At 41.2% G+C, this 23,481-nt stretch overlaps 2 pseudogenes; one reads left to right on the top strand and one right to left on the bottom strand.

Moving 5' to 3' along the window:
- Positions 1-1,332: 1,332 nt before the first annotated feature.
- On the bottom strand, positions 1,333-21,602 carry LOC148092754 (zinc finger and SCAN domain-containing protein 4 pseudogene; annotated as a pseudogene).
- A 1,026-nt stretch (positions 21,603-22,628) lies between these two features.
- Positions 22,629-22,967, top strand: LOC107535935 (calmodulin pseudogene; annotated as a pseudogene).
- Positions 22,968-23,481: the final 514 nt, after the last annotated feature.

Here is a 23,481-nt window from a genome sequence, read left to right as displayed (position 1 = left end):
TCCCATCCCCCCTTCCTGCCCAAGCCTGAGGTTTTCATAGGGATAGGGAGAGGAGGGTTTTTTTTCAGTCCATTGTCTTGTTACCTTTTTGCCCTTTGGGATCCTGTCCATTTATCTTTCTAGCTTTTGGGGCACTTAGGCCCTGTCCATTCATCTTTCTAACTTTGGGCACACTCCAATCCTATCCATGCATCTTTCTAGCTTTTGACACGCTCAGTGTAAGAACCTCCCCCTGTGCCACCTTGGCCAATAGGGGAGACTCCCCAGCGCTCCCACTGACTCTACAGAAACTAGACTAGACTAAAAAGAATGAATTCAATTCAGAAAAAACAGCAAGTATTAAATATAACACTCTGAAGATTAGAATTTGTCATCTATCAAGCCAGTCTTTCAATGACACCTTCCCTAAAGCGTGGTCTTTAGACAACCAAATATCTGAGAAATGACTATACATATGTACAACATAAATAAAAAATATCAAGGTTATTGCCAAATAAAAAATATCAAGATTAAGTCAGGTAATCATAATTCAGCCTTCCATGTTAACTATAAATCAGTGGTTAGATTCAGTAAACAGTTAATAACCCAACACTGGGTAAGGTGGTTTAATAAATTTATTTATTTATTATTTATTTATTTATTTATTTATTTATTTATTTATTTATTTTCAGCAAATATTTATTGGTCATTTAATTTTATTTTTTAAATTTATCTTTATTGTTTTAAGTATTACAAATCAAATGTCCCCTTTTTTGCCCCATTGATCCCCTCCTCCCTACACCCCTCCCCTCAGGCCTTCACCACACTTACCGTATGTGTCCATGGGTCATGCATACATGCATATAAGTTCCTAGGCTGGTCACTCCCCACCCACCCACCCCTGCCTTCCCTCTGAGATCCCTCAGTCTGTTCCATGTTTCTATGTCTCTGGGTCTATTTTGTTCATCTGTTTATTTTGTTCATTAGATTCAACATATGAGTGAGATCATGTGATACTTGTCTTTCTCTGACTGGCTTATTTCGCTTAGCATAATACTCTCTAGGTCCCACCATGCTAAAGGATCCTTTTTCACAGCTGCATAGTATTCCATGGTGTAAAGTTCTAAGAAGATGCTTGATACGATTTTATTAGTCATTTAAAACGTGTCAGCCACTTTCCAGGCATCTGAGTTACTTTGGAGAATAAAACAGAAATTCCCTGACCTGCCAACCTCCTTAAATTTACATTTCAGTGGGAGAGACAATGAATGGAAAATATAATCCAGAAGTTATAAAGTATGTTCTAAATAAAGAAATGCTATGGAGATATACATACAGACATATTTATATGCATTACATCGAGGAAGCCTCTGGTGTGGAGGAAGCATGTCTGAAGGCAGTCCTCTGGTGCACCCTCAGATGGTGGTGGTAGGTGGATGACTGGTGGTAGTGTCTCTGGCACACGGAACACATAGGACTTCTCTCTCATGATTCTCTCGTGAGCCAGAAGGTTGGTTCTGTGGTGAAGGGCTTGACACACGGGCTGCACCTGAAAGGTTTCTCTCCTGCATGAATCTCCTGATGAATATGCAAGTCTAAGGCCTGAAAAAAGTCTTTGCCACAAATAAATGTCTTCTCATTATTGTGTTTTTTTTTGTTGTTTTTTTCCTGATGGACTTTTAGCTGAGAGAAATACCTAAAACTCTGGCTAGGTAGCTCCGTTAGTTAGAGCATCATCCTGATATGCCAAGGTTGAGGGTTCAATCCCCGGTCAGGGCACATGCAAGAATCAACCAATGAAAACATAAATAATTGGAACAAGAAGTCTCTTTCTCTCCCTCTCCCTCCCTCCCTCCCTCTCTCTCTCTCTCTCTCTCTCATATCAATAAATGAAAAGAAAAAAGAAAAAAAAAAAACACCTAAGGATCTTGGGGCACTTCTCACACTGGTATGACTTTTGGGCTCCGTGGACTCTTTCTTGGTGTCCCCCACATGTGGAGTTTCCCGCACTGCTCTGGTGGGTAGGGACAGGCTCGGGGTGACCTGGTCCAGCCTGGGGAGAAATGCCGGCCCCACCTTCCTAAGGAGACCTTGCTAAGAGGGTCCTTTTCAGCGACCCTTCCTGGGGCCTGGAGGGGCCTAGATTTGCTCTTCTGGAGCTGAGTAGAGTCTCTAAAGAAGCACCTCCCTCCTCGGGCCTCTCCCTGGGTAATGAGGAGGGAAGGGGTCTGACTGCCTTGACTAGTAATTCCGTCATTCACTTCAGTAAATTTCAGAGAAATGTTGCCACCATTTTCTTTATCTTTACCCCCTTGTCCCGTTTGCAGAGGATCCTCTTGGGAGTACAGGAGGGTGCCCCACGTTTGCCTCCGTTGGGTCCTATTGACAACTGTTTTGTTAGAGGAATGACATCTCTTAAGGGCGTGCCCTCAGAGAAGAGGCCCTCCCGTCCCTGCCTGCCCAGGTGGGCCGAGCCAAGGGGCTCCAAGCAGCCACCGCTCAGTCTTCCGTGAATGTCTCCACGTTTCTGCCACTTGACTCCCATTTCTCCTTCAACATGGACCTGTCACTGCAGTGCCTGTTGATCACAAACTGCTCAGGACCACTTGAAAAATAATTTCATCCTTGCTGTGTTTTTCTGGCTGCAGCCATGAGTGGAATGACTTACAGCGTCTTTGCAGTCCCTGCCTTGCACATGAGTTATTGCTGTTTTGAAATAAGCCGAGCTGAGTGTTCTGCTCCCCACCCCCATCCCCGCCTTTTGTAGAGCAGGTCTTTGGCTAGGTTTAAAGTCCGCATTTCCTGATCCATAGTCACCCTGCATGGTTCAGACAGAAATGAGGTTCTGAGGTCTAAATTCATTCTAAACAATATTTCTCAGAGACTCAGCTTCCAGGATTCAATCCTTTAACTCTTTTGTTGATACTGGTGGACACTTAAAAGACTGTGAGCTCCTCGAGAAGAATGAACTTCAAACTGGGTAATCCTGGGCCAGACACTGAGCTGCTGTGTGACTGTCGTCTGTACTGGGTTCATCTGATGGTTTTTAAATATTTTTAGAATCAGCTTATTTATTCATTCATAAAACATTTATAGATGATCTTCTTATAAATTCTGTATATTTTACTTTATGTTGTATTAAAAGGGATCTCATGACTTTATTAACTAAAGAACTGGAAATTAATGGCAGGGACACTTTTTTTTGGTATTAAAATCCAGGAATGTCAATATTAATAGATTTTCAGAGATTTTATTGGAATTTTTTTTTTCAGAGGAAAAGGAATTAATATCCTACCAAATTAATGTTAAAATACAGCGTTGGGCAAAAGTAGGTTTACGGTTGTGAGTATGTGAAACAGAGTTTATTCTTGTATTATTATTTGTTATTGTGTTATTTTCCATATGAACAACTAAAAACCTACTTTTGCCCCACCCCATATATGGTTTTCTTTTGGACATTTTAATTAGAGACTAATATAATCAATGTTTACAGTTTATTCCTGTTTTGTTTTGCTTAACAGAACTAGCCACTTAAAAAATTATCTTTCAGCTTTATTGTCATTACCATCATTTTCATTTCTTTCGTTGGTTGACTAGTCTACAACCATTTGAAGTGATTTGAACCCTGAGTTCTGGTCATTAATTTGCATTGACCTGCATCCTTATGAATACTTGCAACCATGTTTCCTAAAGAACCAACAACCACTCACTGAAGTGTCAGAGTGTACACACGATTCACACTTTAGGGGATGTTATTTCAATACTCCAAATGTGACTAACCTTAGAGATTTTTCTTTTGGAGACCTGGTAACTTTGGCATAAAATAAAAACTTGGCACTCATGTTCATTTGATATAAAGTTAATTCCAACAAGTTCAAATCAAAACAAAGCTAGAAACCAGGAGATGGATGTTTTGAAAACTACAGACTGGGAAATTCGGTTTATGCTCTGGTGACAAATTTTTAAAATGTATTTGAACTCTCTCGTTAGGTTTAGGTTCTCCTTAGATCTCTCCTTAGGTCTCTTAAGGACCTATTGTCTAGTTGTGAATTTTATTTGAAAACCCTGAAATAGAAAAAAAAGTTTCCTTTTGTAAAAGGCTCCAGAATAAATAACTTCTTTAAACGTTTCTCTAAAGTCCCACATATTCTCTGTAAAAATTACCAGTGTCACTTCCTTTGAGATGTGAGCTATACATCAGAGAACAGAATATTTCCTGAGTCTGTTTAGAGGACATAAGCTCTGTCCCTAAGTGTTTGCCATGTACCTTCAAGAATCTGGTAGATATCAAAAAACAAAGGATACAGAAATTTGTATAAAATCTTGGGATGGTTAACAGCACGGAATTATGCAAAGTCCTAGCAAGTATTTGATCATTTGGACATATAAACGCTTAGTAAACTTACCTTAAGATAATCAGATTGAAAATTCATATAAAACTCTGAAGTGGAAAGACCTTTGGCTTGGGAATAAATATTCGTTCTGATCCTACTGCTAGTAGGTATTGGGTTTCTTTTTAGGACGATGAAATGATTCTTTCGTTAGTGGCATAGTTGCATGACTTTGTGAGTATGCTAAAAGACACTCAATTGTACATGTTAAAGGGTGAATTTTTTGTTATGTAGATTATAACTCGATTAAACAAAAATTCTGGTCACACCATTTTATGCCTTTATGTAGCTCTGCAGTCTTTTTCTTTCTAGCTTCATTGAGAGATAATTGACATATAACATTGTCTAAGTTAAAGGTGATTTTTAAAAAATATATCTTTATTGATTTCAGAGAGAGGAAGAAAGAGGGAGAGATAGAAACATCAATGATGACAGAATCGTCATTGATCGGCTGCCTCCTGCATGCCCCCGACTGGGGACTGAGCCCACAACCCGGGCATGTGCCCTGACTGGGAATCGAACCTCAGTCCCCTGGATCCTAGGTCAACGCTCAACTGCTGAGCCACACCCGGCCGGGCAAAAGGTGATTTGATATATGTTTATGTTGTGATATGATTAACACAATAAGGTTAGCAAACCCATCACCTCACATAATTGCAATTTTTTTGTGTATGTAGTGAGAACATTTAAGATCCACTCTCTTGGCTACTTTCAAGTATATAATACACTATCGTTAACTACGCTGAATATTAGATCCCGAGAACATATTCATCTTGTGACTGGAGCTTTGTACCTGTGACTAACATCTCCTCATTTTTCCCACCCTCCAGCCTCCAGCTATCACCATCCTATCCTCTATTTCTGAGTTTGGATTTTTTTTTTATTTTTTATTTAGATCTCCCATAATAAGGGAGATCATACAGTAATTGCTTTCTCTGCTTGACTTTTTTCACTTAGCATAATGCCCTCGAGGTCCATCCATATTGTTGCAAATGACAGGATTTCCTTCTGGTTATGGCTGAAAACTTTATGTCTATACTTGCGCATCACATTTCCTTTATCCGTTCATCTGTGAGTGGACGCTTGGGTAGTTTCAGTGTTTTGACCATTGTGAGTAATGATGCAATGACTGTGAAGGCACAGATACTCCTTCAAGGGAGTAATTTCATTTCCTTCAGATATGGACCCAGTGAAATTGCTGGATCATATGATAGCTCTGTTTTTAATTTTTTGAGGCGCCTCCGTACTGTTGTCCACAATGGCTGCCCCAACTTACGTTCCCCCTAACAGTGCGCAGGAGTTTCCTTTTCTCCACAGCACTGCCAGCGTCGTTATCTCCTCTTGATGACAGTTACTCCAATAGGTGGGAGGCCCTGTCTCGCTGGGGCTCTGGTTTTCATTTCTCTGATTATTACTGGTGTTGAGCATCTTTATAGGTACCTGTTGTCATCTGTATATCTTCCTTGGAAATATATCTTTTCATTTCCTCTGCCTATTTTAAAATTAAATTATTATTATAATTCTAGTTGTTACTATTTGGCTATTGAGTTGTATGAGTTCTTTTTATAGTTTGGATATTAACCCCTTATATGACATATGGTCTCCTGTTCCATAGGTTGCCGCTTCATTTTTTTTTTTTATATATATCTTTATTGATTTCAGAGAGAGGAAGAGAGAGGGAGAGAGAGAGAGACAGAAACATCAGTGATGAGAGAGTCATTGATCGGCTGCAGCCCGCAGCCGGGGCCTGTGCCCTGACCGGGAATCGAACCCCGATCGCCTGGATCCTAGGCCGATGCTCAACCGCTGAGCCACGCCCAGCGGGGCGCCGCTTCATTTTTTTGACTGTTTTGTTGCACAGAAGATGTTTACTTTGATTTCATCTTTTTTTATTTTTTAAATTTTTTTTTGCTTTTTGTTGCCTTTGCCTTGGTGTCATAGTCAGAAATCATCACCAAGACCAGTGTCAAAGGGCTTTTTCCCTATGTTTTTCTCTAGGACTTTTATGGTTTCAGGTCTTACATTTAAGTCTTTAATTCATTTCAAGTTAACTTTTTAAAAAAATTTATCTTTATTGTTGAAAGAATTACAGATGTGCCCCTTTTCCCCCATTGACCCTTTCCACCCTGCGCCCACCCCCGCCCAGGCCTTCACCACACTATTGTCTGTGTCCATGGGTTATGCATTTATTCATATAAGTTCTTTAATTAATCTCTCCCCCCACCCCCCTTCCCCCTGAGATTCCTCAGTCGTTCCATGCTTCTATGTCACTGGATCTATTGTGTTCACCAGTTTATTTTGTTCTTTAGATTCCACATATAAGCGAGATCATGTGATATTTGTCTTTCTCTGCCTGGTTTATTTCACTTAGCATAATACTCTCCGGGTCCATCTAAAAGGTCCCTGGCAACCCGAGTCCAAAACTCCAACCTTGGTACAAGCAGTCACAGAAGCAGGAGCGTGAAAACCTACATAGACACAGGAGCGCAGGAACTTGGCAACCGACGTGGATGCGGGAACTTAGCAACCACAAAGTGACCACAAGCCCCTGCCAAACCACAAATGACCAGTGAGAACACCTGTACCTGACTCCAGGAACGACAGAAAGAACACGGAAAGAAGAAGATTGATTCCTTACCCAGCTCCCCAATCCCCACTCCCCACGCCCCCTCCTGTCCAACTAAGCCCTATAAAAAACAGTCTCTGCCCCCTCGGGGTGGTGACTGCCCATTGAGCCTCACTCCACCTGCACCCAAGTGGTTTTCAATAAATCTGTCTTTAACTCTCAACAAACCTCATATGTCTGTCCCTTGGCAAATCCCCCTAACGCCATCCATGCTGTCTCAAAGGGTATAAGATCCTTCTTTACAGCTGCATAGGATTCCATGGTGTAAATGTCCCAGTTTTTTACCCACTCATCTACTGATGGGCACTTTAGCTGTTTCCAGATCTTAGCTATTATAAATTGCACTGCAAGTTAACTTTTGAGTGGTGTAAGATAGGAGTCCAATTTCATTCTTCTGCATGTAAATATCTAGTTTTCCGAACACCATTTATTGAAAAAACTATCTTTTCCCCACTGAGTATTCTTGGCTCAAATATTAGGAGATTGTATTTGCATGAGTTTCTTTCTTTTTTTTTTTCCTTTTTTCTTTTTTAATCCTCACCTGAGGATATTTTTTCCATTGCTTTTCAGAGAGAATGGAAGAGAGGGAGAGAGAGAGAGAGAAACATCGATATCAGAGAGACACATCGATTGATTGCCTCCCGCACGTGTCCTGACCAGGTCCGGGATTGAGCCTGCAACCGAGGTACATGCCCTTGGCTAGAACTGAACCCAGGACCCTCCAATCAATGGGCTGATGATCTAACCAGTGAGCAAAATTGTCTAGGGTTGCGTGAGTTTGTTTCTGAGCTCTCTATTCTAGCCATTGGTTTATGTGTCTGTTTTTATGCCAATACCACACTGTTTTGATTACTGTAACTCTGTAATATAGTTACTGTAACTCTGTAGCATACTCAATCTCTCTTATAATAACATTATAAACAAATTATTGTATTTGTAACTTATTTGGTCTTTGTCTACTACTTGGAAACTGAAAATATTTTATACAAAATATCCATTATGAAATATTTTCTTTGTTGTGTAGTTTATGAAAAATCAGAACAATTAAACTGAAAAAAGAATGAAGAAACAAAATGGAGGTGCCATAGCTGAGCTAACAAAATTACTTAAATCAGAATGAGCTGAAACATAAGAATAGATTTTATTTGACCTTAACTAGCCTGAGGAGTTAAACTTTTGAACTTTCCAGTTGTGCACTAATGCCTGGAGATATTTATAAATATTACGGATAACCCACTGAAGAACTTCAGAGAGGATGTCCGCATATGCAGAGCCCCTGGCATCTGGAAGATCAGCATCTCAGGCCATTCCACTGTAGGCAGTGGGCACGGCAGGCATGGGTGTTAAACGGTGGGGTCAGACTAGACCTGCGTTCAGAAACCTTGGTGCTTGAGTTCTGGCTAGGAAAGAATTCAAAGCCAAGACTCAAACTATAAGAGAACATTTATTTATAAAATCAGAGGCAGAAGAAGTAATTTGTAGAAGAAATGGACTTAGGAAAATGGGATTAGGAAACAAATTTTAGAGTTAAAAGAAGGGCCCTTGGAGCTTGGGAGTGAGGAAGCTAATGGTAATGTGCCCGGGGGTAGGGGGGAAGGGGAAGGGGAAGGGAAAGAGAGAGACATGGTGGTGCTCCCGGGAGAGAGAATGCCCACTGGGTCCTGTCCTAAGGGTTTTATGGGTGGAGAATTTAGGGAGGACCCAGGGGAAAATCTTAGTAGAATATTCATCAGCTTTCTAGGTGTGTTCTTTCGGGGTCTAGGTCTCTACTGATTAATGGGTTGGCTCCAGGGCAGGGTCATTATTCAATGCAGCTGGTTCTGAGGTCAGCCTTGGCCTGGCTTGTCTGGTTTTGTCACTTTTCTGGGCCTGGAGCTGAAATACAACTGAGGCCTAGATGTTATCTCTAGGGAGGAAAGGTCAGGGGGTCCAAACCCCATGACCAGCGATATGCTAGGGAAGGAAAGGTCACTGTGGGGGCAAGTCCCACCCTACAATTGCCCTTTGCTAGGCACCCAGGGTTTTCTGTCCTAATGACCTTCTATACCTGGCCCATCGTCCTTGCTCTGCTCATGTTTGTCTAACTGCCTACTACAATTCCAAAAGCTAAGAATGCAGCATCGACTCTTCTCAAGAATATACTTTTTACTGTAAGGACTCTCAACTTTTTTCTTTGGGACACTCTGAGTGTTACTTGATAGTACTGACAGACTTGCAAGTCTTAAGACCCTTGAATAAAACTGTCATTTAATTCTAGGGAAGCCTCTTGATTGATTTACTCATGGTCCACAAAATGAAGTGATTTTCCAGTTTCTCTTACTGAGCCAATAATAGTAAATCATACTGTTACTCAAGCAATGCTTACTATACTGAGTGAAACGAAGATATTTAAGAATATACCCTACAGCCCTAGCCAGTTTGGCTCAGTGGTTTGAGTGTCAGCCTGTGGACTGAAGGGTCCCAGGTTCAATTCCAGTCAAGGGTACCTACCTTGGTTGCAGGCTCCATCCGGGCCCTGGCTCGGGGTGTGTGCAAGAAGCAACCAATGGGTATGTCTCTCTCACATCGATGTTTCTGTCTTCCTCTCTCTCTCCCTTACACTCCCTCTGAAAAACAATGGAAAAAATATTCTCAGAAAAAAAGAATATATCCTACTTTTAGAAGCTTAACAGCTGGAATATTAGATGTAAAGATGAACAAGGGTTCATCTTTGGTACATGCTAATAAAGAGCATAGAAAATAAAATCTTTGGGAATTTAGACTAAAGGGAGGTCTTAGTAGGCTGATGTGGTTGAAAAGAGCTTGAAAAGTAAGTGGGGTAGCCCTGGCCATTGTGACTCAGTTGGAGCATAGTCCCACACACCGAAAGGCCGTGTGTTTGACTCCTAGTCGGGGCACATACCCAGGTTGTAGGTTTGATCCCTGGTCCGGGTGCATTCTGGAGGCAACCGATGGATGTTTCTCTCTCCCTCTCCCTCTTCCCTCTGTCTCTAAAATCAATAAAAGCATGGTCGCAGGTGAGGATTTTAAAAGTGAGACTTTGTGGGACATAACTGGGAAAGACGATTTCATAAAGGCATTCCTCAAAGGGAAAGTGATGACTTAGAGTTCCAGAGCCCAGAATGTCCTTGAAGAAGGCCTGCTAAACAATGCCAGAAGTAGAGGGTTTGTGCCGGGAAAGAGTAGGAGATAAAGGTGCCTGATAATTCAACATTGACAACACTTGAGAACAGGAATTTTTCTAATACCTCCAGCTCTCATTCTACTACTGAGCTTTTAAGGGTGAGGCCTTTATCTTATCTACTCTGATATTTTTAGTGCCTCACACTGTGCTGAGGTAGGGTATGTGGCCAATCAGCGGCAACCAATAAGATTTATGCTTTAGAACTCGAAGGCCAGCTTGATCCAACCTGGCGACCAATTTTATCCAACCCCTAGCTTCATTATACTCTCATTGTAATACATTTGCATAGTAAACAACACACCCCACCTCTGCCAAGATCTGAAAAGGAAAGCCCATGTAAGAACACAACGTGGTAGACTGGGCTCTTTGGAGAAGTCTCTACCCCTCTCCCAGAAAATCCTGAATATCCCTCCCCTTATTGAATGACCTAGCCCTCAATTAAATCAGCCTCAATAAAGAAGTAAATCCCACTAGGGAGGGGCTGCTCTGTCTGTGGAGTAGCCACTCTCTGTCTCACTGCTTCAACTAATAAACTCCCTTTCACTTTAAACTCTGTGCTGGCTGGTATTTGAATTATTTCCTGCACCAAGCTAAGAACTCACAGTGGGTTGCAGATCTCCTGGTCCCCAGACCTCCCGAATGCCCGAATCAGTATCTGTTGAATGAATGAATGAGTCTCATTCTCTCATTAAGTGAATTACTCAAGATCAAACAACTAGGAAGTGTTAGGGTTATGACTGGAACAAACCACTGTTTTTCCCCTACCAGGCATGAACTATAAAATATTACAGAGCCATTATTTCCCACCCTCCTTAGGTGGGCCTTCAGGCGTCTGCATTAGTCAGCATTCTCCAGAGAGACAGAATCAACAGGTGTGTGTGTGTGTGTGTGTGTGTGTGTGGAGAGAGAGAGGAAGAGAGAGACTGAGAGAGAGAGATTGATGACAAGAAATTGGCTCATGCAATTATGGAGGTTGACAAGTCCCAAGATCTGCAGGTGAGTCAGTGAACTGGAAGCTTGGAAGGGCCAATGGTGTAGCTCCAGTCTGAGTCGGAAGACCTGAAAACCAGGAAGAAATAATGTTTCAGTTCTAGTTCAAAGACAGAAGAAAGTCCATGTCCCAGTTGGAAGGAAGTCAGGCAGGAGGAATTCTTTACCTGGGGGGAGGGTCAACTTTTGTGTTCCGTTCAGGCCTTCACCTGATTGAATGGGGCCCACCCCATTAGGGAAGGTAACCTTCTTTACTCAGTCTACTCACTTAAGTGTTAATCTCATCCAGAAACGTCCTCACAGACTCGGGGTCTATACACCAGTTCTAAACAGGTACTTACACAAGTTCCTTTTGTTGAGGTAGTGTAACACCGTGGTGAAGAACACCTCTGCTCCGGTTCAACTTCCAGCTACCAGGTGTATGAGCCTGACAATTTTTTTCTCTTAGTGTTAGTTTCTTTATCTGTAAATTGGGAATCAAAATTGGCTACTATTTGTAAAAAAATAATATAATGGAGCCACTTTACAACGAAGTCAGAGCTGCCATCCCAGAAGAACTGACTTGAACACCTTATGTTTCTAACCTTTGGAATGTTAAAATGGGGCAAAATAAACTTTGGTCTGGGCCCAAAGCAACACTGTGTCCCAAAGAACTGTTTTTGAAAGGATAACAGGAAAGCAGATATTATGACTACAGAGCTAATGACTATGGGGCTGAAAATTAAAAACATTGTTTAGAATTAATGTCACTATGTTAACTTACCTGCACCAATAGAAATGCCTTCCTTCTAATGATATAATTGTTCCCCTTCCCTTTCTTATAAATACCCCTTGCTTTTGACTCCTAATCAGAACACTTGAGATTCTGGTGCATCAGTGCTTCTTGAATAGCTATTCTTTTTTTTTTTTTAAATCTCAAGAAATGCCTGTTGCTTCTCACTTTGGGTTATGTTCAGGTTATCATATCTAATAAGGAATATTAATAAAAATTTAATAAATGTGGCATGCCACTACTATTTCTTTGACTCTATCACATAAATATTCATTTAAAATATCAAATTATGTTTTTAATTTTAAACACTCAAGTAGAATAATAATACTCTTCCATGGCAGGTGCCTTTCATTTTATTTATATTTCTACTTTTCATTCCTAGTTTAATGCCTGATTCATAGTAAACACATGATAAAAAATTTAAGAATACTTACTATTGTGTCAGGAAAAAAATATAACTTAGGGTATTTGAATTCTGTAACCCTAAAACTGTACAAATTTTGAGAATAAATAGTTTTTTCTTGATTTGAATTGAAATATTTGGAGAAGTTATAATAGCAGAGGCAGATCATTTCATTACTTAATATTTGTTAATTATGTTGTCATGTAAGCCTGTGAGTCTAAAACAGTTTCCATAAACAATTAAAGATGACATGAACTTTTAGTTGATCCAATCAATAAAGTGTATAATTTATTTGCTTCACAACATCTTTAAATCTGAGTGGCATAAATATAATGATAATAATGCATTACTTTGGATAATACTTTATACTTTTCAAATTGTTTGAGTATACCGTCACATCTGATTCTGACAGCAGTCCTGAAGAGTGGGTAAGTAGATATCACTATCCCCATTTTACAGGGGAGGAAACTGAGGAACGAGAGATTCAAACTAGTACACCAAGCGCCAAGCATCAAATGAATGACTAAGTTAGAAACGTTTAACTCGTACACTTTCTAAGTTAAACCTAATTAGATTAAATTCCAAACTCTTAATTAAAAAATATCAGCAAGGTCTTCAGTCAAGTAGTGATTTTTTTTCAATACGTATGATTCTTAAACAGTATTTATCCCATGTTAAAATCTCAAAATTTTACATTAATAAGAATGCAAAATGGACTTTGTATATATATCACATCAATACTGGGAGGTTATAACCACAGTAACTAATTTTATACTCTTAAGTTTGGTTCTCTAAGTAATATCATATACTTAGATGATAGCTCTTCTCATATTAAAGTTAGAGTCTTGGGTTTAACTCATCTGCCTTTTTCTGTGGTACTATAATAAATGTTCCCTGTTGATATAATAAATGTTCCCTGTGTTATCTTAAACTCACTAAAAAATATTTTTAAAAGAGTGTGGTATGCAGTGGAAATAATAGTTTTCATAAGTTGGTGTAGGATTTATATCCTTAACACCAATTTAAGCCTCAAATATTTTTTTATTGAAGTTATCATTTTGATAAGATGATGAAATAATTAGAATTATGCCAAGTCTACCACTCTGATGGTATAGTTATTTGATATCATTGAATAATTTTCTCCTATTTCTTCAGTCCCTGAAGAAGAGTAAATTCCAATTGATTTCCCAAAGCCCCAACTTGAATGGCTTCCTGGTAATTTTGAGTTTAAGGATGCCTTTCACTTCTTTCATATCCCCCTTTACAGTACCCAGAACAACACCATGCTTGTAGAAGGCTCTCAGTATGTTCTAGAGCAATGAAGTTGGTTAGGAAGAGACCTGGGAAAATCTGGGACAGAGAAACGGGAATACTCTCTTTGTTCAAAGTACAGATGAATAGATACCTCAATTCTGAGACATGAAAAATGACAATCCTGTGTAGAATTGGTGAGACAAGCAGGTATAAGGGGGGAACGACACAGAGGCAGGCACAGAGGCAGTGCAAGGAAGGGCAGTCCGACTTCGACCATAAGACAAGGGCCAGCTAGGGAAGGGAATGATGTCATCAGAACAACAATAGAGGAAGACAGTTTTGGCAGCAGCTTTTGAATAGACTTTGAAGAAAAAAACTGGAGAGAGGGGAAAAAGGAAACGGGAAAAGGAAGTCTGCTCAGGACTCAGCAGGACATTTGCAATGGGTGGGGAGCTTCCTGTCACAGCTTGATGTTTGGAACATCTGGTCACCTTTTATAATGCGACCTTAGAAACTTCAGCTTTCTCAAGTGATCAGGTTAGAATATGTAAGGATTGCATTGCCAGTAGACAGGGCTATCTGAAGAAAGAAAAAAAAATACAGATGGAAACAAACTCCTCTTACACCGAGAACACTCCTCCTAGTTTTACTATGTAAGTATTCATATTTGTAAATTTACACACATGCTTTATGTGTCTTTGGAATTTATTGGCTTTGTGTTAAAATTATTGTAAATTCCTTTTCATTTTAATGATCTCATATGTCAAAATACAGCTAACAGATTTACAAAGAATTTACAATATAGGCCAAGGTTTCCCACAGCACAATTGTGCCCTCTAGTGTTCTTAGTATTTAGTGAAGGCTACTCGAGTTAAAAACAGCTCTTCCAATGTGTGGGGAAGCTAATAATGATTCCCACTTTGTCATCTGTAGGTTACCCCCTGTATGCCAGTATAAATGTGTCGCTATGTTATGGTAACAAATACACTCCCAAATCTCAGTGGCTTAAGGAATACGATTTCATTTCTCAGGAAGTCCAGGGCAGGCTGGCTGGGCCTGTGTACAAGCAACGTCTTGGGGATCTAGACTTCCTGTATCTTGTGATCTCTAGCACCTTCTCACCTCCAAAGCCACCAGGACAGGGAAATAGGAAGATGGAAGAGGCTCACTGGCTTTTAACTGCTTCAGCCAGGAGGTGACACATTTCACCCTGCTACTTCCTACAGGCCAGAACTAGTCACGTGCCCCCCCCCCCCCAAGGGAGCCTGGGGCATGTGGAGAAGCACACGGATGTTCTGGGAACACTAACTGCCTCTGCTAGAGCTTCTATACGAGCCGCCAGGGAAGAACACATTGGACATTCTAACTTTATTATTTTGGGAAATATTTTTGATTTAATGGTTTCCACTAGGAGAGTATTCAATAAAAAAGAGGATACAATAGCAATTTTAACATTCATAATTCTTCATTTTTCCATGTGACACTGAAGATTAAATATCCCATTTGTATATGGCAGAAGTATAGGGACAGATATGTATATTAGAATTTCTGCTGATTGATTTTTGTATTAAAGTAAAGTGTCTCTTATTTCCCTGTTTTGTAAGAGAACTGTCCTCCTCTCCCTGCCTCTATTCCTTAGACGCAAATTATAGTTTTATTTTTAATTATTTTTTTCCAACTTTAATTGGGATATACTTGAAAGTTGTTTCCTAAACTGTTCTCCTTCCTGATATTCCATCCTTGAGAAGTATATTACACATATATGTGAAAGTTTATAAATTATATCTATTAGTAGGGAAATACAGGGTGGGGCAATAAATAATACAAAAATAAACTGTGTTTTGCGATTGTAAAGCTACTTTTGCCCCACCCTGTATATACTTAAGGAAACTTTATAGTTATCTATTAACTATTGAGCTTAATGGATCTTATTTTAATTTTTTTTTATTGTGGTAAAACATACATAACATAAAATTTACCACCTTAACCATTTGTAAGTGTGCAGTTCCAGGGCATTAAACACATTCACACCATTGTGCAATCATTGCCATTATCCTACTGTGAAATTTTTTTTATCTTCCTGAACTGAAACTCTATCCGTTAAATCTAACTCTCATTCTTCCCCCTAGACCCTGAGAACCACCATTCTACTTTCTGTCTCTATGAATGTGACTACTTTAAGTACCTCATAGAGGTAAAATCATACAGCATTTGTCCCTTTGTGACTGGCTAATTTCATTTAGCATAATGATTTCAAGGCTCACCCATGTTGTAACATGTGCCCGAATTTCATTCCTTTTTGGGGTTGAATAATATTCCATTGTATGTACATACCACATTTTGTTTATTTATTCATATTGGCTCACCTTTGGGACAATATTACACTTGCTTTGTTTAGTCAGTTAATCTTAATACATATTTTGAAAGTCTTCTATAGTCCATAGCACATCTTGATTAGAGAGACATCGAGTTGTTGAAGCCCCAGTCATCTGTGTCTTCTTAGTGTCTATATCTGATATACAGTATCTTACTATTTCTACTTCTCATTGCACTTTCTGGCAAAGCTCCACTTTTCAAGGAAAGTTTTCTTCACTGTACCTAGTGGTGCTCTGGGAATAATAAATTACAGTATTTGGCTTCTAGTTACATCACTAAGATCTTCCTTTTCTATGTTGATATTCTAAGAGAATGATTTTTTAAAAGTTATTTTAAGTCCTGCTGGCATGGCTCAGTAGTTGAGCATTGACCTATGATCCAGGAGATCATGTTTCGATTCCCAGTCGGGGCACATGCCCAGGTTTCAGGCTTCATCCCCAGCAGGGGCGTGCAGGAGGCAGCCAATCAATGACTTTCTCTCATCATTGATGTTTCTATCTCTCTCTGTCTCTCCCTTCCTCTCTCTGAAATCAATTAAAAAAAATTTTTTTTAAAGTTATTTTACATATGGAGATGCTGTGCCGTGGCAGGCACTTCATCACCAGTTTTACCATGTTTCTAAAAGTCTTTACCATATTTCTATGATTATAATTCTGACACTAATAATATTATTAACCTTCACATAACAACGATAGCTATAGGCACCCTTCTAAGTATTTGATATGCACAATACATGATGATGCTAGCTTTTGAAAGAGAAAACACAGGAGAAAAGGCAGGCTAGAAAGAAAGAAAATGGTAGCTCAAGTTTTGGACATGTTGGGTTTGAGCTGCCAGAGGAAAGAGGGTGTCTCATGGAGAATAGCTGGTGGGAAATGTGAATCTGACTCAAGTCACGGACACTGCCAAGGCTGGCGGTTGATTAAGACTGAAAACTATGTCTGGAAGGGCTGCAGCTGTAGAACAAATGAGACTGGTGAGGGAGAGGGAGCACGCAATGCCTACTTAGCCCAGCACCAGCCCTGAGCGGGGCCCGAGGAAGGAGCGGCGATGAAGCAGGCAGGGAGGCGGGAAAAGACATGTCAGGTGCAGGAGACAGCGATGGCATGGAGCCGGCATGGGCCCTGGTAACCCCTGTTCTACTTCCCATGTCCATGGATTTCACCATCTGGGTGCCTCACGTGGGTGGAATCATGCAGACTCACCTCCCGTGCCTGGCTTATTAAGAGCAGTGGTTCTTACCCTGGCTGTGCAGCCAAAGCACCCGGGGGGCTTTGAAAAAGTACAGATGTCGGGGCCCCGGAGTGAGATGCTGAGTTACATGGTCTGAGGCAGGGGTCAAACTTCTGCATTGAAAAACCCAAGTGCGAGTACCTGCTGTGGAAGGAGAAGACCAGAGGAGGATGGTGTCCTGTGAGGTAACACCGGCTGAAGGCCAGGGGAGAGGCCAGCAGGGAGAAAGTGCCTCGGGAGAGGCCTGGGAGGTAGAGGACTCCGGGGCGGCCTCTGGGTCTGTCAACCAAGTTTTCATCAGCAGCTTTGATGGAGCAGTTTCAGCAGAGGGATAAAGAAGAGTAATTGGTGGAGCAAGTCCTTTGGGACACTGGAGAATCGGGATCGAAATTATGGGTGGAAAGGGAAAGGATTCGAGGATGAGTGGAGATGCAGAGAAATTATTAGATGGAAGGGATGCAAACGGAGAGACTGGCCTGCCCGCTAGTTGCAATTTTCTAAGCAAAGCTGCCGGCACGCTCAGGAGAGGCCACAGCTTTGGGGATTAAGAACACAAGCTTTGGGGCCAGACCCCCGAGGCTCAAATTCCAGCTCTGCCGTTTCCCCGGCTCTGTGCTCTTTATGCTTCAGATTTCTCATCTGTCAATGGGGATCTTTAAATACTATTTTCTGCTCCGTAGGACTGTTGTGACAGCTAAAGGGAGTTGGTGCAGTAATGTTCTTAAGCCAGCACCTGGCACGCAGTAAGGACTCAGGTTTGCTAACGGTCACGGAGGCCAGGATGGGGCCCCCTCTGAGGGCAATGGAAACAGATGCCAACTGGAGCGAAAGGGGTTGCTGATGGGTTCTGGGGTCCTTGGCCGAATTCAGCAGCAGGAAGAGGCAAAGGTAGGGCGTCAGCAAGGTGAAGGTGCAGGAGGCCTAGTGCCCTGAGGAAGGGGAAATGCAGCAGGAGAGAGAGGCATGGTTTGAGAGAGAAATTCAGTAGGACGATCACGTTTTAGGGCTTCCGCTTCAAAGTTCATTCCACCCCATCAATCACTTTCAAACTCCTCTGAGGAGCCTGGTGGTTCTTCAAAGATGCCAAAGGGACGATTCTTTCAAACAGAGAGACTCCATTTCCATTTGTTTACACAAGGAAGGGTTGGGGGGAGAGGGGTGTGGAGGTTGTGGAAGAAGTATGTGTTATTTGTAAAATTTCATTGGGAAATAAAAGGCGTTTCTGTTGTCTGCCTGTTTGTCTGTTTTGGATTGAAAAGCACTGCCCTTGGTGGAATGAATTTGGGATCGACAATGTGGAGACACGGGCTTTGACCCTGCTCCACCCAAAGCAGCCTTGGGGTTTGAGCTGGGGGGCCGGTTTCCTCTGGGTCTCAGTTTTCTCATTTGTGGAACAAGTGGGCGGCACTAGGTCTTTTCTGGTCCAACCCCTGCCTCCCAGCCTGTGAGCGCCCGGGCCCTGCAGCGCCGCGGCTTTGGAGGTTTGCGCGCGCCACCTGGTGGTGGAAACGGATAGTGCTGTCAATAGGCTCCGCGAAACTGAAGACCCAGGGACCCAGGCCGCTTGCTCCGCGGGCTTTTATTTACATACAGAAAAATCTCTCCAGGGACAGGGGACCCTATTCAGTGTGAGAGTGCTCTTTTGTTAGAATAAATTAAGGATGAGCTGAACATGGAGCAGTAGCCAGCATCTCATCATGGCAACCAGAGTAACTCATCAACACATGTGAATAATTTATAACATACTCAGCCTGCTGGAGAGAGGCCAATTACATCAGCCAAAACTGACTTGGAATCTGCTTAGTTCATTTAGATTTTTTTTTTTATTATTATTGAAAGAGTGACCTTGAGACTGACTCCATCTTCATATTCAGGCTTATCACACGAGTTTCCCAGTATAGCGGTAAAATTGCTCTGTGTGTCTGCTGTTTATGTCACTGCACTTTTGAGCTGAAAGAAAGTCAGGGTCATTCTACAATGAGCCACAACAGCTTCTTTGTTCCTAAAGTACTTTTTCATATGACTGATTAGTAATATTGGAGATCCAGGTACAATTCAGAAGGTTATTGGAACAGAAGTTTCTGGGAATGGCCTTGGATTATGAATTTTCTATCCATGGGCAGAGAGGGTGTCTGCAAAAAGGCTGCCAGGAAACAAATACAATAAAATGACAATAGAGCAGAAGTCAGAGGAAGCTTTTCTATTATTGTGCTAATCCTTGAACCCTTAAGGAATGAGAGCCATGACTCCAGTTTTTTAAAAATATGTCTTTATTGATTTCAGAGAGAGGAAGGGAGAGGGAGAGAGAGAGAAACATCTATGAGAGAGAAACACCTAGTGGCTGTCTCCTGCACACCCCCTACTTGGGGTTGAGCCTGCAATTCAACTGGTGACATCTCAGTCTATGGGACTCTACAGAGAAATTTGTGGATTTAATTTTGGCTATAGTATCCAAAATTTATTATAGGCTGAAACCAAACCAACCACCCACTTTTCTGTTTCTATAGGTCAACCTTATACTCCTTCCCTTGAACTTCTTGCCCCTCAATCTCAAATCTAACTGCTCAGAGCAAATAAAGTACAGTACACCATGAGAAATTTAAACTTTCCACCACCCCCATTCTTAAAAGTTTATGACATTTATGCTCATTCATATTTCCTTCTCATTTTACAGCAAAAGGTGTGCACCTTCCATCCTATAACCTCTTACCTTATACACCAACTATCAGTCTCTTCTATATTTCCAACTTTTCCTCTCGAGCATATAATGAATGTGTGTTTTACATTTTTAAACAAAGAAGCAAACTTAATCCTATTTTCCACTTTGGTTTCTGTTTTGAGTGCCCTCTTTTGGTCTGAGCCAACCCTCTAACAGGGTAGATATGTTCTGTATCTCCATTCCCACATCTCATAATTCCTCAAATGATAGTAATAAGGCTTCCACCTCAATCATGCTACTGAAACTCCTCCTCCAAAGTTACCGCTTCCAGGTTCAATGGGTGCTTTTCGGGCCCCTCTTTCCTATTGAGTGTAATGATGCTGGAACAACCAGACCCTCATGTTGTGATTTCCTTGTCTAAGCACCACTGTAATCATTCTCTCTACTGATTGCATGTCTCAAAGGGGTGATCTGATATCTCTAATGACATCACATTAATGGAGGTCAGAAGGTCAAATGTTAATTACCGTGCTAGATATCAAAATGTAGAATTTAGCTTAAAAAGGAACAACTCCACAAAAACCTCTCTGTGGCATTTAACACCACTGACTACCTTCATCTTTTAACTGTCTTCTCAACTGACACCTCTCTCCCAGATTCTTCCCTTTCCACTTGAGAAATTCCTTCTCAGTTCCCTTCTTAGGGATGTGTGTGTGAGCACTTGACATTTATTGAGTCCTTACTAAGTGCCACTGTAATGGTTTGCACACATTATCTCATTTAATCCTTAGAACAACCTTATGATGTAGGTGTTTTACATCCTCATTTTATGTGAGGAGCCCAAAACCAAGAGAGTCTAATAAGTCTTTGAGTAACAGATTCACTCCCAGGGGCACCTGTCTTCAGAGGTCAAGCTCTTACCGCTGCTGTTACAGCGCTGCTGCTTCATCACGTGCCTCAGAGTGGAACACGCCCAAGGCTCTGCCCACAGCTCTCTTACTTTCCCTAGGGGGCATCATTTCCACCCGGGATGCAGTGACTATTTCCATGCTCACACATGTGAAGTCACTTTGTGCATTGTCACTCCACACAAATGACTGCCCCATGGGCACATCTAAATCCATTTCCCACAGGACCCTCAATCTCAACTGGTTCAAAGTATTTTTTTTTTTTTTTAAATTGTGGAAAGAACACTTAACATGAGACTTACCCTCAACAAAATTTTGATTTTATACATCAATTATACAATAAAATTGGGGGAAAAAGAGAAATGTCTTCCCCCCATATATAACACACACACACATATATATGTGTGTGTATATATATATATATATATATATATATATATATATATATATATATTTCTAGTACCTACTGCAGTGCCTGGCACATAGTAGATGCTCAATAAATATTTATTGGATAGATGACTGAATAAATGGATGGATAATTAAAAACCAATTTAAGTGTACAATGTTGTTGACTATAGTCAAAGTCTTATCAAAGCCACAAGTCCTATGGGGGGGACGTTGGCACTCCCAGCCTCAGTGCCCCCTGCTCTTCTGCTTGCTCACAGCACCCCAGCCACACCAACCTACTTTCTGTTCTTCAAATATGTCAAACTCGTTTCTGCTTCGAGGCCATTGCACACGCTGCTCTGTTTCACCGCAGTGCTCTTACCACGGCTTGTTTCACGGCTGGCTCCTTCTTGAACTTTATGTCTCGGTTTAATTGCCATCTCCTCAGAAAACTTTCCTGATCATCCTATCTGTAAAAGTCCTTCTTGCATTAGGTTTTCTTTACGGAATCCTAAGCCCCTGGAGGTCAATTCACTTGTCCAGGGCCATCATGAACATTAATACATGGGTGCCTAGCTGAGGTGGATGGATGCTCTAAAATCTAGTCTCCCTTTACTTACCCACCAGAAGGGCTGTCTTTAAAAAAAATTGTCCCAAGGTATCACCCAACCTGGGAATGGACATGACTTTGTCTATATTGTTCAGAGCCTATACAGTGAATGGTACTTATTAGACTCTCATAAAATATTCATTCAATAAATGGAAGGGAGTTGTGTCCCTGCAGAACAGGCTTATACTAGAAAATAACCCATGAGTCCTTAACATTGAAAAGTGTTCTGGGTTCCTCAAAGAATTAAAAGTGGAATTGCCTTATTACCCAGAGATTCTACTTCTGGGAATATATCCGAAGAAATGCAAGACACTAATTTGAAAGAATATATGCAGCTCTATGTTCCTTGCAGCATTATTTACAATAGCTAAGATATGGAAACAGCCCAAGAGCCCAAGATGAGTGGATAAAAAAGTTTTGGTGCATTTACACAATGGAATACTACTGGGCCATAAAAACGAATGAAATCATACATTTTGCGACAGCAGGGATGGACCTAGAGGGCATTATGCTAAATGAAATAAGTCAGACAGAGAAAGACAAACACCATGTGATTTCACGTATATGTGGAATCTGAAGAACAAAATAAGTAAACAAAATAGAAATAGACACATAGAGACAGAGAACAAACTGACAGTTGACAGAGGGGAGGGGTCTTGGGGGACTGGGTGAAAAAGGTGAAGGGACTGAGAGGTAGTGATTGGAGTCTGAGTGGAGTGAGCGAGCGGAGACCAGTAGTGCTTGCAGCGGGGCTGACCGACTGACTGAAGAGCTGACTGCAGAATTCAAAGAAGCTTTTTCACTGTTTGACAAGGGTGGTGATAAAATTATAACAACAAAGGAATTGGGAACTGTCATGAGGTGTCTTGGGTGGAATCCCACAGAAGCAGAGTTACAGGATCTGATAAGTGAAGTGGTTGCTGACAGTCATGGCACAATGGATTTCTCGGGATTTCTGACAATGCTGGCAAGAAAAATGGAAGACACAGACAGTGAAGAAGAAATGAGAGAAGCATTCCATGTGTCTGATAGGGACCCCAATGGCCACGTAGGGCAACAGCTTCGCCATGTGATGACACACCTTGGAGAGAGGTTAACACGTGAAGAGGCTGATGAAGTGATCAGGGAAGCAGATATTGCTGGTCACGGCCAAGCAAACTATGAAGAGTTTGTCCAAATGAGGACAGCAAAGTGAAGACAGTGCACAGAATCTGTTAAATTTCTTGTACAAGATTATGTGCCTTTTCTTTGTAACATCTGTAAAAGGTTTCCCCTACTATCAAAAAAATATGCATGTATAGTCATTAGGACTTCATTCCTCCACGTTTTCCTCCCGTATCCAACGGTCATTGTCCTGAAAACTTATTTTAGAAAGTTGATCAAGTAACGTGTTGCATGTGGCTTACTCTGGATACATCTAAGCCCTTTGCACATCCAAACTTAGACAAAGTTGGTCAAATGAGGGAACATCTGGGTTATGCCTTCTTAAAACTAGTTTTCTTTAGGAACTGTCAGCACGTGGCGTTGTAACTGCTGGACTATGGACGGTCAATGATATGCACCTAAAAGCTGCACTATTGAAAATGGGGGTATTACTGGCATTTAGCATCGTGAGACCAGAGATGCTAAATGTCCTGGCAAGCATGGGATCCCAGCACAACCAAATACCATCCCTCCGCAAATGGCCATTGCACCCTTCCTGAGGGACA

The sequence above is a fragment of the Miniopterus natalensis genome, chromosome 7, assembly GCF_054644295.1.
Source record: "Miniopterus natalensis isolate mMinNat1 chromosome 7, mMinNat1.hap1, whole genome shotgun sequence".
Classification (NCBI taxonomy): domain Eukaryota; kingdom Metazoa; phylum Chordata; class Mammalia; order Chiroptera; family Miniopteridae; genus Miniopterus; species Miniopterus natalensis.
This window is presented reverse-complemented; position numbering and strand designations above follow the sequence as displayed.